The sequence below is a fragment of the Epinephelus lanceolatus genome, chromosome 17 (assembly GCF_041903045.1).
Source record: "Epinephelus lanceolatus isolate andai-2023 chromosome 17, ASM4190304v1, whole genome shotgun sequence".
Classification (NCBI taxonomy): Eukaryota; Metazoa; Chordata; class Actinopteri; order Perciformes; family Serranidae; genus Epinephelus; species Epinephelus lanceolatus.
This window is the reverse complement of record NC_135750.1, coordinates 12,174,056-12,193,630: the sequence shown is the minus strand read 5'-3', so window position 1 is coordinate 12,193,630 and position 19,575 is coordinate 12,174,056. Positions and strand designations below refer to the sequence as shown.

The following is a 19,575-nucleotide window of genomic DNA, read 5'->3' as shown; positions in this document are numbered from 1 at the left end:
AACAACAGGAGCGCATAGTTTATGTGTTCTGTTGGACAAAAACAAGAGCTGATAATAAACCTTATCAGAGCTGAGTCCAGTTAAATAATCAGCAGGGAGGAAGTATTCACATCCTTTACTTAATTGAAAGTACAGATAAAACAATGTAAGAATCCTCCATTACCAATCCTGCATTCAAAATCATCTTAAGTAAAAGCCTTTTTTGGACAGAGATGACGTCCATGAGGTCCTCTCTCCATGCCACCTTTGCATTTTTACACAGAACCAAACAGCAGCAGCATCATGCCGCTCCAGTGTGCGACTTTAGACAGCATGCCGGCATCACAGAAGCAAAACAAAATGTGATGTGCATGACATTAAACACATCAGCTTCGTCTCTAGTGCGACATATAACATATGCATCAGCAGCGCTTTCTCAACAATAACAATGACACAACATGGCAACAACAATCATTTACCGTCTCTGTTATATGGCGGCTGATCTCGTCCTTCGCTCAGAGGGTAAGGAGCTCCCAGACCTCTTTGTTTCCCAATTTGCAGACATTTTAAGCCACTGTTCTTCTTCGAGTTAGCTGCTAACTGCTGTCAGCTACTTTTTAAATCTCCCAGTAGTGCGTCGACACATAAAACCATCATGGTCCCATCCTGCTAGCTGTCCCTTTTATGCAGACATCGTTTTGCAGCACAGGCCACAAACTATAACATGAGTAGAAAAATATCAATCCTTTGGAGTTTAGAACAATTAAAAATCTTTGTGGGGGGAGTTAAAAGTCGTTTTCCATCTGTTGGCCTTTCAAATTAATCTAGTGCTGGAAAATTGTTTAAATATTTTTATCTATTAAGGCTGTTAATCTTATTCATGCACAGAGTATCAAGAGAGGCAGAGGGAGGGAAGGAGCGAGAGACACTTTGTCCGCGTTATATATGTCTTGTATATGTATATGGTCTGTGTTGTTGCTGGATTTTTTTTTTCAAAACACATCTGTCGCCTGTATCCAGGCGCTTAGAAGAGCAGAGAGGAGAGAGGAGAGATGCATACTGGCATGGCTTTTCCGAGAAATGGTGTCATGTAACGTAATCTTTCTCTACATTTATATAAAAGGTGTTATCTAAATTTATATCTTGCTTGAAAATATATCGACATATCATACATAGTCATTAATTGCCCAGCCCTAGAAGTACCTAAAGCAGTCAGATAAATACGGTTAAGTAAAAAGTACAGTATTTCCTTCTGAGATTTAGTCAAGAATTACAAAGCAGCAGAAATTGAAAATACTCAGACTATAATATAAATGTGTCTTCCTTCACTTTAAATAATACATTCGTTTGCAGGAGTTGCTCTAAAAGCAGCAGTCAGTCTGGTCCTTTAAAGCTTCTTCACAGACCTCAGTAATCCTGAAATCTGGTCCAAAAAATGTTAAATATCAGATCCTTTGACGCTATAAATCCAGCCTTCAGCTTCACCTCCAGGGAATTATCTAATACATACATGAAGCAGACTTTCATATATCTCATTATGGTTTCAAATCCCTCCAGTGTGTGTGTGTGTATGTGGGAGTGATATGATATATATTAGCTGCACATATTTCCTGCTATCATTGGATCTTTTGATCCCTGCTCTCCGTTTTCATTCCCTTTACCTTATATAGGTTTGACTTGTTCGGAGATGACTTTCTGAGCAACGCGCATTGTCTTCTGTCTCAGCCAATCTAAATGACTCTATATGTTGTCTGTCATGTCTTTCCAAAATGACCAGTGGTGGGAACTTCAAGTACTGTACTTATTTACAAATCTGAGGTACTTGTACATTACTTGAGTCCTTTCTCTGCATGCCACTTTCTTTTGTACTCATATTTTACAACATCCCAGGTGAGATATTGAACTTTTAACCGCATTGTATTTATCTGACGGACTCTCAGCACTGATGGCTCATGGAAACACATCCTGACAAACATAGGTAGATAGGGACTCATTGAAAACACTCACACACCCACATGCTATCTTAATCATGTCTTCAGTTACCAGTTTTGACAACAGGAAGTTATTTTTTGTTCTCGGGCCTGGACTCTGTCAGTGTCTGTCCAAAGTTCAGGTTCCTGGTTCAGACCAAGTGGCAGTCAGATCCACACAGATGCATATTTCTGCACAACATTACAGGACTTGTACAGCTTTTCTATTTTATATTGTGTCTCCTCATTTTTGCACTGTAATTACTGTTACGCACCATATCACCAACACAAATTCTTTCAAAGTGCTAACCTACTTGGCAATAAAAATGTTTCTGATTCTGATTATTTTCACCCTGTGACAAGTGGGTCTTGGACTCAAAAGCAGCATCACAGACACTGCTTTGACAAACACAGAATGAGGAGGCAGGTGAAACAACTGGGAGAGTCAGTAGCTTGGTGTGGAGCCTTCCAGGAAACAGATTCAGGCCAAAGCTGAGAGCAGGTGAGTCACTGGTGTCCGCTGGACACACACAAACAGCAAACAGTTCAGTAGTGTGTAACGGTGCCATCAGGGAGCAGACAGGAGGCGATGTGAGATGAGCAAAGGATTTAGAAACCAGGAAAACACACAAGAAAAGTCGACACACCTGAGAGGAGCCATGTGTAGATTGGTCGGAACTGGCGAGGACTCAAGTAACCAGTGGTTTTGATTAATGGATTCTGCTGCACACGCATGAAGACAGAACATGCAGCCACATGGAAAGATAATCCACAGCACAGGAAATCACAGGCAGCAGGACAGGTAAACTCACAACGTAGAGCTGACTGGCTGTCTCTCCACACAGCCATGTGGAACAGGTGAACAGAAACAGGAATGCGGAAGTGGTCGAGGACAGAAGGCTGAGTGGTTTACCGCGGAGCAGACGAAGCAGGCGAGTCAGAGGTAGGTGAGGTCGGGAACGAGGAAGCAGTCCAGGGATAAACGCTGGAAAGTCTTGCATGTGTATGGCGACGAACAATCTGGCGACGAGAGTCTGTGAAGCTGGAGTATTTCCCAAGGCAGGGAGTAATGAGCCACAGGTGAGCAAAGCTGGCTTGATGAGGTGGGTGTGCGGGAGATGTGTGGACAGGTGACGGGCTGGCAGGTAGGTGTGGAGGAGAGGGGGGGTGAGTGGAAATTTACTGGGTGAACTGTAGGTCAGAAGTGCACACTGTGACAACCAGAGATTTGTTTAGAATATTATTCAGCAGCTGGTGAGCACCAAGGTCTTTAATCTCAAATTTTTCGTAAAAAGAAATACTAACTTCTGATAACTACAAGACGGCGACTTGGCCTCCGCACAGCAAACTGTCACAAGTAAGGAAAGAACTTCAGTGTGATCCAGGGTGATGCAACTTCGCTAGCACAGAGCTGCGGTTAGTGGTGTCTGCACAAGTTTCCTGTCTTCCTCTATCTTGGTCAAAGTTTTACCCGTCAGAGTGTTTCTCTTTTTATCTCATCATCTTTACTTGTATGAGTTCAGTTCTCTTCGCTTCAAAGATTACATCTGACCTCTGTCACTTCGCTTTAAGCCAAAATTCTGTATTAAATGAAGTATGAACAGCGCATTTAAAGTTTTGATATTAAACAGCCAAGTGGTAACATCTGCAGTATCAGTTGTCGTAGTAGTACTTGCAGTTATACCAGTAAAATGTATCTGGGATCAAACTTTAACCCCCTGCAGCCTCTCTGTTGTTTCTTCTCCAAACTCAGAGGTCACAAGTGAACTGTAGAAACTATTGAAACACTCTGTCACATTACATTTGGGAAATTCACATCAAGCGTTATCAGCCGTGTAACGCTCGCAGAGCCTCTCCAAGCAGTTGCCATGTAAAATAAAAACATTCACCAAAACACAAGATGAATGTGAGACGTGAGGCTGCAGAATCATGACAGGGAGCTGAAATACTGAACGTCTGCAGAGGATTTAGAGACTTGCTGCTGGATCAGCACCAGAGCTGTGGTTCACAAACCTGGGCTAGAGAGACTTTGGATGCCGTTCAGGGGACGTTTGCGGAACAAGTGCTTTCATTTCACAACAGTGCAGAAACTGGATCGTCACACAGCTGTAAACAGGGCTGTTTTTCTGACATAACGGAAAGCTGACTTTTTAGAGATAATGCGGTTCTGACAGCACAGACACGCTATGATGATCTTATTGAATATGATGCATTGCTGTAGATTAAACCACCAACAGTAAAGGAGGAGTTATAATAAGAACAACCTTAAACAGCTACAGCAGCAGCATTTAACAGCATTTAACATTAATGCAACAGTAATAATAATCCAAAAACATCATGTGACTTGCTCTATGATTTTCAGCCACATTGACTCTGTAACACATTTTCAGTTTTATATTTTTGGAAAGAGGAGATTCCTAGCTTCCTAATAATATAAATATTGTTTTTGTGCTCCAAATATTAATCAAAGTAAGTCACGTTACATAACGACCATCGCCAAGCTATGATTTGGAGAGTTTGTGGTGCGGTGGCTGCAAAGATGAATGAGCCCATTGACCTTCCAAAGTGGGAGTGTATGCTGTACTCTGGCAGCTGTCCCGGAGTTAACAAAAAACAATTTTATTTTGTGGCTGGCAAGGTAACAAAAACAAGACACCCAACAATATGGTGCAGGAAGATGAGAAAATATTGTTTATTTCAGTTGAACTGCAGTCTGTGTGACAAACAAAGTTAGCATACAGTTAGCCGTGAACTTCACGAGATATTCACAATTTGGATTATTCATTCATTCATTTTCTGTAACCAGTCATCCTATGGGGGGCCCTGAGAGGCAGCATATACCCTGGACAGGTCACCAGACTATCACAGGGCTGACACATAGAGACAGACAACCATTCACGCTCACATTCACACCTACGGACAATTTAGAGTCACCAATTAACCTGCATGTCTTTGGACTGTGGGAGGAAGCTGGAGTACCTGGAGGAAACCCACGCTGACACGGGGAGAGCATGCAAACTCCACACAGAAGGGCTCCCCCACCCTGGGTTCAAAACAGGAACCCTCTTGCTTTGTGGTGGCAATGGTAACCACTGCACCACTATGCTGCCACCACAACTCAGATTAATTTTTAACAGCGGACCCTTATGGACTAAAGGAGTATATATAATCAAGAAATGGACACACATTAAGACTTAATTGCTTCAAAAGGTAGGAAGGCATCACTTTTTTCATCCCTCCTAAATTGCCCATAGGTGTCTGTCTCTATGTGTCAGCCTTGTGATAGTCTGGTGACCTGTCCAGCCCCCCACGACCCCCAACAGGATACAGGTTACTTAATGAATGCCGCACAATGCTGAGCCACTTAGAACTAGCTTAAAGAGGTTTTAGTATTCTGAAAGTCAAGACTACTGTCATGTTAAGCCTTTCATTCATAATTTCAGGGGTACATAGAGGGAGGGCAGGTGGCACTGAGTTTGACCACAAGTGCATTTGACGAGTGTTCACAAGTCATCATGCCTTTACAAGCTTAAAAATTGTATTTATCATCTGAATTTAGTCTGAGTTTGAAATTCTGAAAGCCGAGACTTTCATTTAATATCAAACTAGTCCATACCCATTGGTAGCTTTGTCACCTTCTACCTATGCCAATCCTCGATGCCTATGTGCAGTTTCACATAGATTGACCACGTCAGTGAGTAGAAAAACGAGGGACAGACAGAATGACTGACTGACAGAATGACACACTCACAGTTTCCGTGATTATGTACAGCATACCATACCATGACTTAGTCATACCAAAATTAGAAAGAAAAACCCCCAAAACATTGGTCCACAGGGGGAGCCACAGCGATCGGTCGCATTTTAGCCATTTTTAAGCATTTTTCTGTTGTTATAGCGCCACCCAGTTGCCAATTAGAGTTAAATTTCTCCAGTCACCTTGAGGCATCCTGTTCTACATATCTACCAAGTTTAGTAAAAATCCATATGGCGGTTAGGCCTAAATAAGAAATTAGCTCTCTAGCGCCTCCATTTTGTTTGATGGGGTCAATAATGGAGGGGTCCCCTCAGATTATGTGTGGTCATATGCCTACAAAGTTGCGTGGTGATGGGTGAAACCCTTGAGATGTTATACACCTTTATGTGATGAGCCACGCCCTCCGCAATATTCATTGCCTTATAGAAGCTCAGTTTTAGTAAGTTTTCCAACTTTTGCCAAGAGGGAACTTTAGATATTGGTCCCTAGATTATGTTCACCCAGTTTCATGCAGATCGCTCAAACTTCCTAGGAACAGATCGATTTTTTCAAAAAATTCAAAATGGCCAAAAATCTATATAACCGGAAGTTATGGGTTCTTGAGGCAAATTTGTTCCTCATGAGGAGAGGCATCTCTGTGCAAAGTTTCATGTCTCTACGACATACGGGGCATGAGATATGCCCATTCAAAGTTTGACATTTCAATCGGTTGCTATAGCGCCCCCCTTTGGCCAATTGATGTAATATTGCTTCATTCGCATCCTCCCATGACCCTCTACCACTGTGCCAAATTTCACATGGATTGACCGAGTCAGTGAGGAGAAAAACGTGGAACAGACACACACACACAGAATTTTCGTCATTATATAGTAAGATAAGATAAACCCTCAAATGACCCCAAAAAACTGATGGTGACAGAAATCCATGGTTATCTAGAAATTACGTTGTAAAAATAAAGCACGTTAAATAAAATAGTAAAACACTGACAGTGAACATTTTACTGCACAATCAGTACTTTAGTTTAAGCACATTTTGCTGATAATATATAGATAATTTTACTTCTGTAAAGTTCTGGAAGCAGGAGCTTTACTTGTAGTGAAGCATTTTCACAGTGTAGTTTTATTGTTTTATGTACATTTAGTAAAAGATCTGAACACTTCTCCCACCACTTATTAATACTCACTGTTTTATCTGTTATGAAAAGTGAGTCTGACAGGGTAACAAGGATGTTTTTCTGTTGCATTTTTTCACATCCTTTGAGCAGTAATTCAAATGTAACCACCTCCACTGCATTGCAGAGACATTCACATCCATTTCCATTTGCACTTCCTGACAGCGATCTATCGAGATAACATCCACATGAAGCATATTAAACGCCACAAGTGCATTTAAATATGTCATTTTCATAATTTGAGGTACGAGCTCACACCTGCAGGTCGTCCTCTTTCAACTAATCACATGTTGACTCACACACAGAGAAGAAAAGAGACGCTGCTGAAATGTCATCAAAATGCCATCAACCAACATGTTTCACTGTGACATTTATGTGTCACATTATTTATCTGACGGCAAACAGCTTCCGTGTTTGACTGTCGACCTGCGTGTCATGTGTTCACACGCCAACAGCACAACCTCCTTCAATAAAGTGATGGACTGACTATTTTTAACCATTGGCTTTGATTCGGAATTAATTCATGGCGTCCAGCAGCCTTTTGCAGCAGCTCAACACACATCTGATGTTGGCGTGTAAAGCCGAAACCAACTGCTATTGCATTTGTTACTTGTTGCAGGGTTGTGTTTTTGTGTTTTTGTGGTGCTCTCCTCTCCTCCGCCTGCAGCTACAGGTAGTGACTGTGCACAGCTGATTAACAACCACTCATCAGGGCCTGGAGTATTTAAACCAGCAGAGACAACAGATGGGGCCAGTGGACCGCTGAAGGGCTGTGTGTTTGGTTGTGAAACATTTTGGGTGGTGTACCGGGATCAGTACACTTTTGGAGCTGTGTCTACCAAGGCTTTATTTTCCCTGAGGCCTGTGTACTGTTGTAGCGTGACGAGGTGCTCAGCATCTATTCTACGGTGGGTGCTGCACATTTAGCAATTATTTTCTGAGTGCTGAGAGTTGAAAAATGATCAACTTGCAGCTGTCCCCACAGAATTTGTGTGTATGCGTGGCGGTAGCTGAAGACGGAGCAGGATGAACAGTTAAGTTTCCTTTTCATTTTTCAAAATTAGGAGTGCTACATTCAACCATCCAATCCACACAATTATAACTGATAAACGATAAATAAGTGTAATAGATCAATTAGAGGTCATGCACATGCCGTGTCTTTAACTGCCTGGAAAACGCAAGGTCGCGCTCTGGGCGCTACTCTTATGCTAAGCGACCTCAACAAGCACCATACAGCCTATTTAGCCTACCTGAAATCCTGAGTGCAGAGCTGATCTTCTTCCAGGCGCTGTTTATATCGTCCGTGGGACCGATGTAAAGCTCTGGGTAGCCCTGCACTAACATGATCAACTTTTCTGTATTTATCAGACTGAATATTTATAGAAGAAGGGAAAGATATATGTCGGCTGTGATTGGTTTGTAACGTGACTCCTGTCTGACTGTGTCTGTCCTTTCAAATTAAATTCCCACATGATCCGGTCATATAGGTTTTGATTTATTTTGACATGGCGCAGCTCCTAATAGAGTTTCACGTTTGTTTTATTTAAAAAAACATTCTGCAACTAAGCGACCACTGAATCTTGCCAACTAATGTCCTTTCTTGTCAACTAACCTTTGGTCGACTATTAGGGGGCAGCCCTGCTAATTATACCTATAAGAATTCATCCTGTGTATCTGAATTGATTCAAAGACCTTATTGCAGTGGGGAAAAACTGTGTTTGAGTCTGTTTGTCCGGATTTTCCAACAGATGGTATCCTAGGTGCAGTTTTGATGATGGCCAAGGCCCTGCTGAGTTGTGGATGTTAGCAACCTCTTCCAGGGAAGAAAGAGGAGAGCCGATAATTATTTGTGCTGTGTTAATTTCCCTCTGCAGAGCCTTGTTGTCTGCTGCTGTGCAGCCGCCGTACCGGGGTCTCCCCATTGGTCCGACAGCCCATTGTTCCGACCATATTTAACCCATTGTCCTGAAGTCCTGTTGTTCATCAAATCATCATGATGCCCTGTGGTTAAGGTCTGGTTAGGTTTAGGCACAAAAACCACTTGGTTAGGGTCAGGAAAAGATCATGGTGTGGATTAAAATGAAAAAGAAAGTGACAAACACATAAGCCGTGAGCCTGCTTTGCCTCAAGCCTTTCCCAGCTGACCCAGAGCCGGTCGCAGTGCACCATCAAGGCAGAAATACGCCCGCCGGGAGCCGTTCAGCACCGCGGAGAGCTCCCCACACAACCCGGACCCCAGAGTTAATAACAGGAGGTTATGGTGTTTCACTCTCTCCTCTCTATGACACTTGTATCTCAACCAGTAGCCTACTTTTGTTGCATTTGCTGATCCTCTATGGTACACAAATACAATATAGCCTAGTATTAATCACATATCGGAACAACGGGACATTGGACTAATGGGCTGTCAGACCAATGACATGGACCCGCCGTACCAGACTGTGATGCAGGATACTCTCAATGGAAGCATGATAGTATGTCACCAGCAGCTGTTCATTCAGTTTCTTTGAAACAGCCTCAGGAAGTGCATGCGTTGCTGAGCTTTTTTGACAGCGGCCGAGGTGTTATTGGACCAGGTGAGGCTATCAGTGATAGGGTACCCAGAAATGTAAAGCTTTTTACCCTTTCCGCACAGTCACCATCTATAAACAGCAGGAAGGGGTCTGGGCTGCTCGTTCTGAAATCAATGATGAGGTTGGGTTTTGTTCTCTTTTGAAGGTCTAATGTGACAGCGGTGGTGCGTTGTAATCGAACATTGTTTAAGTCTTGACGACTGTAGACATGCTTTGCTTGACAGAACTCAATAAGCAAATACTGAGAGTGACGGAGAGCCGCTGCACAAACGGGCTCTGGTCAAGTGCTGAACAATGACAACAATGAGGGAGAAATATGTTAAAGCTATACACTGCAGGATCTTTATGACCTACTAGCAGTGTGTGGCAGTGTGTATATCCGTACAGAACCTGCCTTCTGTCGGGATTGTCTCATTATTTTGGTGTGTTCAGGATATTTGTGGGTGTCAGCCTTTGGGTAATGGTGTGTAGTCCCCGGCCAACAGCAGCACATAAATGCAGAGGTGTGTGGAGGTGTGGATGGATTTATTGTGCTTCAGAACATGACCGCCATGAAACAATCATTTCTCTAATTCAGATTTGTTCTCATTCACATCACTTCCTCTCTTCATTCACTCTCTAGTTCACTTGTCCACCGCTGCTCTTTCTTGCCGAGTTGTGTTTACAAATAGGAAGCAACAAATCATGTATAGTATGCCTTTAAGACGTATAGACAGGGCGTGCCTAGTAGCTCTGTGGGTAGCGCTGGTGTGCCATGTACAAAGGCAATGTCCTTGCAGCAGCAGCCACAGGCTCAATTGCAGCCTTCACTGCATGTCATCCTCCATCTTTCTCCCCCCGTCACACTTAAATACTGTCCTGTCAAAAGATAGATAGATGGTTGGATAGATGTAATTCTCTCATTGATATTCTGTGTAACAACCAGACGCAATCAAAGTGTCGCAACTGAAAAAAAAATCACTGCACCTCTACAGTGCTCCCAGCTGGGCCTTTCCTGAGGGGCGCCTCATATTTTGAGCTGGTCAAAAAAACCCTGGTGGACCCAGCTCCTTGCTCCCATCCAACATGAGTGTGTTTCACAGTGTTGCAGCCTATTCTGTGTTTAATTTAAAAGTCGACAGTCCAGGTTAAGTAGTGCAGCTCTCTTATTTTGTGAGAAAGTAGCAGCTGCTGCTTTCAAGCTTTCAAGCCACTCCCCTCATCCCCGGGGGGTAAACGGGGTGTCACATTGATGTTCTTCAAAAATAACTATTTTAACAGAGATAAACACTAAAATTTGAAACAGTTCTGGCCCCAAATACGAAGAATTAAATGATTCCAACTCCAATTTAATTGATGTCCCAGCATCACAGGGGAGAACACTGTGTGAACTTTGATTCTGAACTTGTTTTCCAGTACAGAAAAGCTTCAGTGACCCTTGATCGTTACTGAACCACAGGTGCAACTTGGCTCTAAATACTGAGATTGTGTGTTTTTTAATTTTCACCCTCTGCAGTCTGCTCGTGGCTAGACTGAACTCGGCTCTGATTGGTTTTCTTTCAGCAAAGGTAGATTCTAGCAAAGGCCATTAGAGGCAGTAAGAAGAGGAGGAGGGACATGAGCTTTTTCATAGACTGTGTGTCTCATGTAATACTTTGTAGATGTAGTGACAATTTAAGAAAATATAACAAGAGTTTATTTTCATTAAAGTTACCTCCTGTAGCTTTAAATTGCTCTTTATATTCTCATTTTTAATTTTACATACTTATAATAACTTATCTTTTATCTATTCTTAAATATGTCCTTGAGCTGCTGGAGCCATAACGGTTTATCTTATCTTATTCATAAAGAAGAGGCTAAAATTACACACACATTCATATGGCAGTACATCATGTAACACACACACACACACACACACACACGCACACACAGATTTCCCACAGTGATAGCAGAGCACTTCTCTGAACAACACACCAGCCAGCCAATAAAAAACAGACAAAAGACAAATATTATACTCACACTCGTCATAATATAGTTAATTACTGGTTTCCAACTTGTGAACAGTGTTCACATCTACATCAGAGTTGTAGTTGCGTCTCCAAATTGGCCCTTGACATCATCATACTTGAAAACAAACATGGACGCTTCACGTCAGCAAGTTCATCATTTATGGTAATGCAAATAATGTGGCGTTTTACCGTTAATACAGTGTTTGAACCCTCACGCCAGAGACGTAATGTAGCACGGGTAAAATGAACTACACGCAGGTGTAAGGTGCAAGATGTGCAGTAATATTTTGACATGTAATCACAACTATCAAGCTGCAATTTCTTTTATTTTAAAAGTCAGTGACACAAGTCGAACCTTCGACCCCGTCGTTACATTGGTCCACCGACGTGAAGGACTCCAGCGATGAAGCTTTGCAGCCCGAGGGTGAGGTGGCAGCCTACCTCGAGTTCAAGACACCCAAGGAGGATCCTTAGAGGTTTTAAGGTGGTGGAAGGAGCATGCTAAAATCTTTCCTAACCTGGCAGTGATTCAGTGTTTTTGCCATCCTGGTATCGAGCACAGACTTTTCCTCCACTGGATTTGTAATTCAAGAACAGTTACCTATCTTAATGTGACTGACTGTATGTGTTTAATCATTAATAACCAGTGTGGGTCAGGTCGCAGGACTTTTAATAACGGGTGCATGCAGGTGTGGTTTTGACTTAGACATAATGATGGGTAACATGTCGGTTCTGGTACTGAGCTTTACAGGAAGGTCACATGACCAACTCTGCAACACTTACAAGTCATCCAATGATATGAATCCCTCCATCCATCACACATGATGTGGAATAAATGGGACAGATTATGAACTAAATGATACTGAGAGGGTTGTCTCCTTCACTTGACCTGTCATCCTCCAACTATTTCTGATTGTCCTGTCAGATAAGATAAGACCGTTAAAGCTGATTTTTGACCCGTTTCTCAGGTTGTGAGTGTGTTTCCTGTCCAGGTAGCCACTGACTGCCATACGTTTGGTTTTGGTCGTAACTTGGGAACAGGTTTAAAATCTTTCCATCCTGCAGCAGACAGATTTTTTTTTCAGCCAGATGTTTAACCTTCAGAACTTGTGAAATGACATTTTGGACTTTTCCAAACAGTGCTGGGTATTTATCTGTCAGAGAAGCTGATGCCAGAGTCAGTGACTCACATGCAATCCTGATACATGAGAGGCAAAGACGACTGAGTGAACATTAAAACGTCAGCCAGTGACAGCATGTTCACCCAGCTCGTAGCTGCAGATTAGCTTTCGTTTGCTTCTTCTTTAAGTCAAGGTATTTTAATTCAAAATAAAGAAACAAAGAATTTAAAGGATCGTCTAATCTGCCACCGTTATCACATTATAGTGTCTTGAGAGAACGAAGATCTCAGCAGGAGCAGCAGACGTAACTACAGCAGACAGAAACCTCAGATTGATATAAGCTGAACAAATAAAACCAAATCTCTCTGTATGGACAGACATCAGAGGACACAGATGAAATATGTTTCTGACACTTTAACCCTGAGCTGAGAAAAAAAGAAAAAAAAAAACAAAAAAACAAGAGGTGAAGGAGAAAGAGGTGGAGAGGACGGTGACTCCCTCCATCTCTGATATGAGCTCTTATCTCGGAGACAAATGGAGGTAGCCGAGCTGTGACTTTTCTGTCAGGATGGAAAACAGGTTTGAAGGAGCTGAGTAAATATCAACCTGCCCGCTGAATATCAACACAGCTTCACGTCACGACCACCAGAATACAGGAGCGACCACTCAGGCCCTGAGCTCCGACCACAAGCCTCTCTGCTGCTGTTTGTTTCTGTCAATTAATGTTATTTTGAATTTTCTAGCAGTGAGGTTGCAGAACTGAGACTTCTATCATGTGCCAAGTGTGTAAGAGAACAACAGAGGCCCATGCAAAGACAAGAATGTCCTTATCTAGAGCCAGTGTTATCTGTTCTGGGCTACTGTACAAACACGGTGCAACATGATGGACTCCATGACCGAGGACCTGCTCCCTATGTCGATATAAACGGCTCATTCTAAAGTAATAAAAACACAATTATTCTTATTTTCAGGTGATTATACACGTTATGGATCAATCAATAAAAAGCATGGGTGTTGATAGGTTTTTGTGTTGAGTCCCCAGGACCCACAGGTGGTCATTTAAGTGGGTCCCCAATAAAGCCAATAATCTCACAAACTGCCAGACCAATCAGCCTCATATTGTGTGTGTACATCTACTGTACACTCAAGGTTCCCTCTTAGTTGCAATGATTCTTTAAAAACCTGTTTTATTGACTGTTATTTAATGTCACTGACTGACGGAAACGTTTGGCCAAAGACAACAAGCAGTACCATCTGTGGCCCATCATGGCTCAAAAAACTAAGATCCACAAATTGTCTCATTTCATTTTGAAACAGAGCATCAGCAGGATATTTCCATGTCTGATATAACTGATCGTATGTTTTCCTACAAAAATGAACGCACCTAATTTTGTACATATCCCACGTATTCTAAAAGGCAGTGATCACGCGACCAATGCACTGACAGGATTAAACAAGGAGGCAGTCATGTAAAGAGCCGGGCTCGGGTGGTGAATGGAACACAAAAAAACAATCTTTTCCCTGGAGTCGTGTGTTCAGCACCATGTCAAGTTTGAGACACTTTAAGGTGGGACATCATACAAACTGTTGTTTGATCATACAAACAGTTACTGAAGTTAGGTACGATACGAGATGAATAAGTCGCCATTTTTATCCTGTCACCATCTTGACTGTAAGGGAGCCAGGAGGGCCAATTCCACCAGCCGTAGCTGAGCAGCATTCTAGCTGCCATGGCTATAACCTGGTTTTGTTCTGTTCGCCACATCATACACCACAGGGAGCGTCTCAAAAGCGGGTTGATTTTTTATGATTTGGTAATTTTTTCTTGATTTAAGTGCGCTATGTAATAGGGATGCAGCGAATATTCGGTAACCGAATATATTCGGCCGAATATTGCAAAAAACACACATTCGGTATTCGGTGGAATAAGTTAAAAGCAAGGCCGAATAACAGCGGCGTGTTTTGATAACGCAATCAAACAGCGTGCCATGAGGGGCAGAGTAAAATGTCGGCAGTGTGGCAATCCGTCCGTCACCGCACTCGCATTTGCGACTAAAAATAGTTTTGAGTGAGCAAAATAGGCTTAAATCATTCAGCACGCTGTGCGAGCAGCCTACAGATTTCAACCAGCAGCAGAGACGAAAGGCGAATCCCACCGATCATGGGTTGAATGGGGGTCACAGACACAGACAGTAATGTATTCCTGTCAAATACGGCGGCCATAGGCTTACCAGCGAGGAGAAGTCCGGCTCCAATAATATCCTCTTCTTGGTGTCATGACTGCCCAGAAGTACCTGAACAGCCGAGCCAGCCGAACACAGGTATGTGACGTGTCAGAGGAGAAACGAGCTGTTCACATTTCTGTCATTGGGCAGGTAACGGCCCACAGACCTCACTGCACTTTAGGGACTGTTCTTTACTTATGAAGGGGAGGAGGGTGGCTGGTTGATTTTTATTTTATTTATTTTATTTTGATCCCCCCTATGTTAATCACTCATTGATGCTGTTTTTGAAGTATGAATAAGTCAATAAGTAATTTATTCCATTGAAATATCATTGATGTATTATAGAAAAGTGATTTATCTTTTTATAAATGACAAAAGGCACATCTGTCTCATTTTCACTGTGGTATCGTGATACTACTCAAAACCGTGATACTTTCATTGGTATCGTACAGTGGGTCCCAATTTTGGTACCGTGACAACACTAATCTGGAGGTGGTTCATCTGCAAAAACTAATGAAAAACTAAACAACAATATTTGGTATTCAGCCAAGCGTTTAATATTATTCGGCTTCGGCCACAAATTTTCATTTCGGTGCATCCCTACTATGTAATACAATTGTTTCTTTTTTTGTCCATTTTAATTGAGATTGTTATGTCCTGCTTTGTTGCTGTAGCCCACAGACAAAGTTAATACTCTTCTAAGTCCAGATACGAACAACGTGGATCAAAGACTCGTGTTTTAGTTATTAAAAATACATTAATCATCATATTCATTCAACAATTTCTTTAGCCACTTGCCCTGTTGGGGGGGCTGGAGCCTATCCCAGCTGACATTGGGAGGGAGGTGGGGTACACCCTGGCCAGGTCACTAGACAGACACATAAGCCCTGTTTCCACCGAGCAGTACGGTACGGTTCAGTTCAGTACGCTTTTTTTCCCGTTTCCACTGTGAAAAGTTGTGGATGGTACCAATGGAACCGTTCTGTACCAACCCCATTTTTCGCTACCCCCCTATTAATTTTGGCCAGGTTATGTGACAGAATATATTCTAATCCTCAAAGTCACGTAGCGTCAGACTACGGCAAAACTAAACCCCTGAGCTCGCCTTAGAAGGACTCATTTTTAAATATCTCATGGAGACAGACTCTCACTGCAGCCTGTTTAATTTTGTTCTGAAAATGTTGGCGTGCAGCCTCGTTCTGTGGACGATTAACGAGGCGCAGACTTCCATCTGTGTCACTGATATTGAGGCGTAGAGTAGAAGTATGAGGTTGCATGAACTGGAAATATTTAGGTAAAGTACCCCAAAATTGTCCTTAAGTACAGCATTTGAGTAAATGTACTTAAGTTACGTTCCACCTCTGATCAGTATATATTTAACATCACATATTTAGCATCACAATTTACTATACGTATTTGACCTCATTATTACTTTTATTGAAGCAGCTGACGGAGTCTACCTGAAGATAAGCCACCTCCTCTGAGTGTCAGGAGTCCTGGACTGATAAAAGCTGCATAAAATCAACTTGATAGTTGTTTCTGTCTGTCATTTAAAAAAAAATCGAGTGTCCCAAACAGTCAGTGGAAAGTTTGGTTGAGAGTTAACCACAGCTGGCAGCTACAGCAGCTTTACAAAGACAACACATGCACCAGCGTTAAATCAATACAACATTTGCAGAGGCATAGATGGGCGTCCTGAATACAGACGTCAATATGTGTTTGTTCGAGAACACACAGCAGCTGGAACATACACAATCAATACACAGACAGAAGGAGGAAAGTGTGTTATCAGCCCTCCACCTGATCAGCTGCACATCCTGCAGATGTGTACAGTAACCTCACTGCTGGAGGAGAAAATAAAGTCGACCTTTGAGCTGTGAAGCGTGACGTGTGTGCAGCTCCGAGGTGTCGGTGAAGCTGAGCGATAAGAAGCAACATTTCTACACTGCATCCCTTAATGTGTGTGTGTGTGTGTGTGTGTGTATCTGTGTGTGTTTTCTGTGGTGTTCAGACCAGACTGATCTCGCTTCGCACACAACCTAAGATATATTTTTTTCCTGTGCAGCCGAGTGAGAAGTGTTTACATGTGGCCCGTACAGCACTGACGGCAGCGCGGTCTGTCTGAGGAACCAAACGAAGCGCTCAAAGGAGGAAAGTTGCATTCATGCATTTCATGCTGATGCGTTCAAGAGACACATTATGCTGTCAGCACATCCCTCCGTAACACTCACTCTCCCTCCATCTCCCATCTCCTCTGCCAAGCTGCTATCTCAGATAGATAACAACACAAAATTCCACATGCGCATAAACTGAAATCTGCAGGCTCTGTAGGTTATAATGGAGGATTTCAGCACACACAATATTTATTACACTAACCAATGCAAGCTGTTCTCATTCACTGTTTGTACTCACACCACAGGCTGTTAAAATAATGGACGCAGCCACCGTGACATCACCCATTGGTTTGTGGACTCCAGTTTTGAAGCCTCGAGTTTGGCATTTCAAAATTGCTTCACTTTTTGGAGCCAAAAGTGACCATATTTGGAGGAGACGGTGGCACTGTGGAGGAGCATCATGTGGATCTGACTGAGAAGCCAAATATTGGGAAATTAGCTATAGAGACCAAAACCATTTTAACATGGGGGTCTATGGCAATTGACTGGCTTCTGGAGTCAGCCTCAAGCAACCGTTCAAAGGACTGCAGTTTTTGGCACTTCTGTATTGGCTTCATTTTTCAGCCCCGGACGCTCGGATCACGAGCTAGGAGGTAGGGCCAGGCAATTAATCAACAATTAACTGAAACCTGTAACGGATGTAATGCTGTCCATGTAGGTAAATTCATTTGTTAAATATTGTTAATGCTTTCCCCACAGTGTGTTCTTGTACTGTCTCCTTAAAAACATACTAATGCGTGAGTAGTCACATGACTCAGCCCCGTCCAGTCCAGTCCACAACCTGGACGCAACATGGAGGAGAACTCAAACACCGAGCCAGCTGAGCAACTTGAGCAGCTTGTGCTCCTGCAGAGAAACGCCGTGTCCGTTGCACATTTTAGCTTTCGTGAAGACGACACCGAACAGAAGGAATATAAAATGTAAACACTGTGGAAAAACAGTTTCAGCAACCAAAGGTAACACCACCAATCTGTCTCAGCATTTGAGCACAATCACGTTACTGAATATGAACAGTCAAAAAAAGAACCAAGCAACAAGTGCCTCCACACAGCAGCTCTCGATAACACATTTACAAAGGCTACACAATATTAAAAATATTCAACTTCCACTACATCGTGAAGGATATGGCTCCCATAGCGACAGTGGGGCACAGTGGGGTTAAACACCTCGTTAAAACCCTCAACAGAAGACACACTGTGCCATCGCGAAAATATTTACCAAACTGCAGTGCCAAACATGTAAAACTGATGTCATAAAAAGCAAGTGATGCCAGTTATGTTTTACTTTTAACACGGCATTATCTTAAAAAATGTTTACAAGAGATGCCAGTTATTATTTTCTACTTTTGAAATGGCAATATTTAATTTTTTTTGTTTGCAAGGGATGCAAGTTATTCATTTCATACTGTTTTAGAGAACTTGGCTCTTATTTTAGAAATAAAATTTTGACATGACAATATTTAAAATAATTCATTTTGTTTGTAAGAAATACAAGATATTTATTTTCCACTTTTTTAACGGAGCTTGCTTTTTGGATTTAAAATTAAATGTGACTTTTTTTGTAAGACAATTTCATTTAAAGTGATGCGTGCTTTGATTTCAATTTTGAAATATTCAATAAATAATCCTATGTATTTTATCTGTGTGTGTTTCCTTCAGTTATTTTAATATCACAAAGATAAGATATGCACTCTTTCATTAAAAAAAGTATCCTAGCTTTAATAGTTTTGCATATTTACAGTAAAAACATTGTCAGTGAACTATGAGGGCAAAAACCAAACAAAATAATCATCCTCCAACATATGATGGAAGCAAAGGAGGAAGTCAGGTCGTGTAGTATAAAGAGCGACAACGTCTACATAGGGAGCAGACACCCAGGAACCCAGCTCAGCCTTGCATCCAACTTCTTCCCAGTGGCCACTTGTGATATTGCAGAAAAAAAATCCCCTGCGACCCGAAAATCATTCTCCTAATAGACCACCACTGTAAGAGAGACCTCTATAAAACCATCAACATGGTCGATTACGACTCTTTCTATTATTATTTATTCATCTATGGAGGTTTCGTGTTTTTAAAACCTCCCTCGAGCCAAGAAAAGTGATTTAAAAATCTATGACATCATCACAAGCACGAACTCTTTGGCGTATGCACCATGCGAGCAACTCCATTGGTCTGAGTAGGCACCATCTTGAGGTCTGCCACCAAGTTATTGTTATACATCTACAATAAGGAGGTGGTGGATTGAGCAAACATACTGGGACTTTGACCCTGGAGACCGAGGTTGAGTTATGTTAAGTAACATACGTAATGTACGCTTACGTAACAATGCCCAACCATGATTATTTTCCCAACCCTAACTTGTAGGGGTGCTTTTCCATGTGATATATGAACCACAATCATACCAACCATTATATAAGGATACATTAATCAGTTATAGCCTGATACTGTCCTGTGCGTATCAATTTGCTGAGCCAAAAAGCCAATAAGCAGTGTTGTAAACTCCCACACAACAAAACTATAGATCATATTTTAATAGTTTTTATCAAATACCATCACAGGTAAATCAAATGAAGCATATAATCACAATCAGAAATGAAAACTCTCAGTTATTTATTTGC

At 42.0% G+C, this 19,575-nt stretch overlaps 1 protein-coding gene across 1 annotated transcript in view; it reads right to left on the bottom strand.

Moving 5' to 3' along the window:
- LOC117248076 (melanopsin-A) overlaps positions 1–19,575 on the bottom strand; it is a 65,424-nt gene that overhangs the window by 44,939 nt on the left and 910 nt on the right. The gene's annotated exons all lie outside the window — the stretch shown is intronic.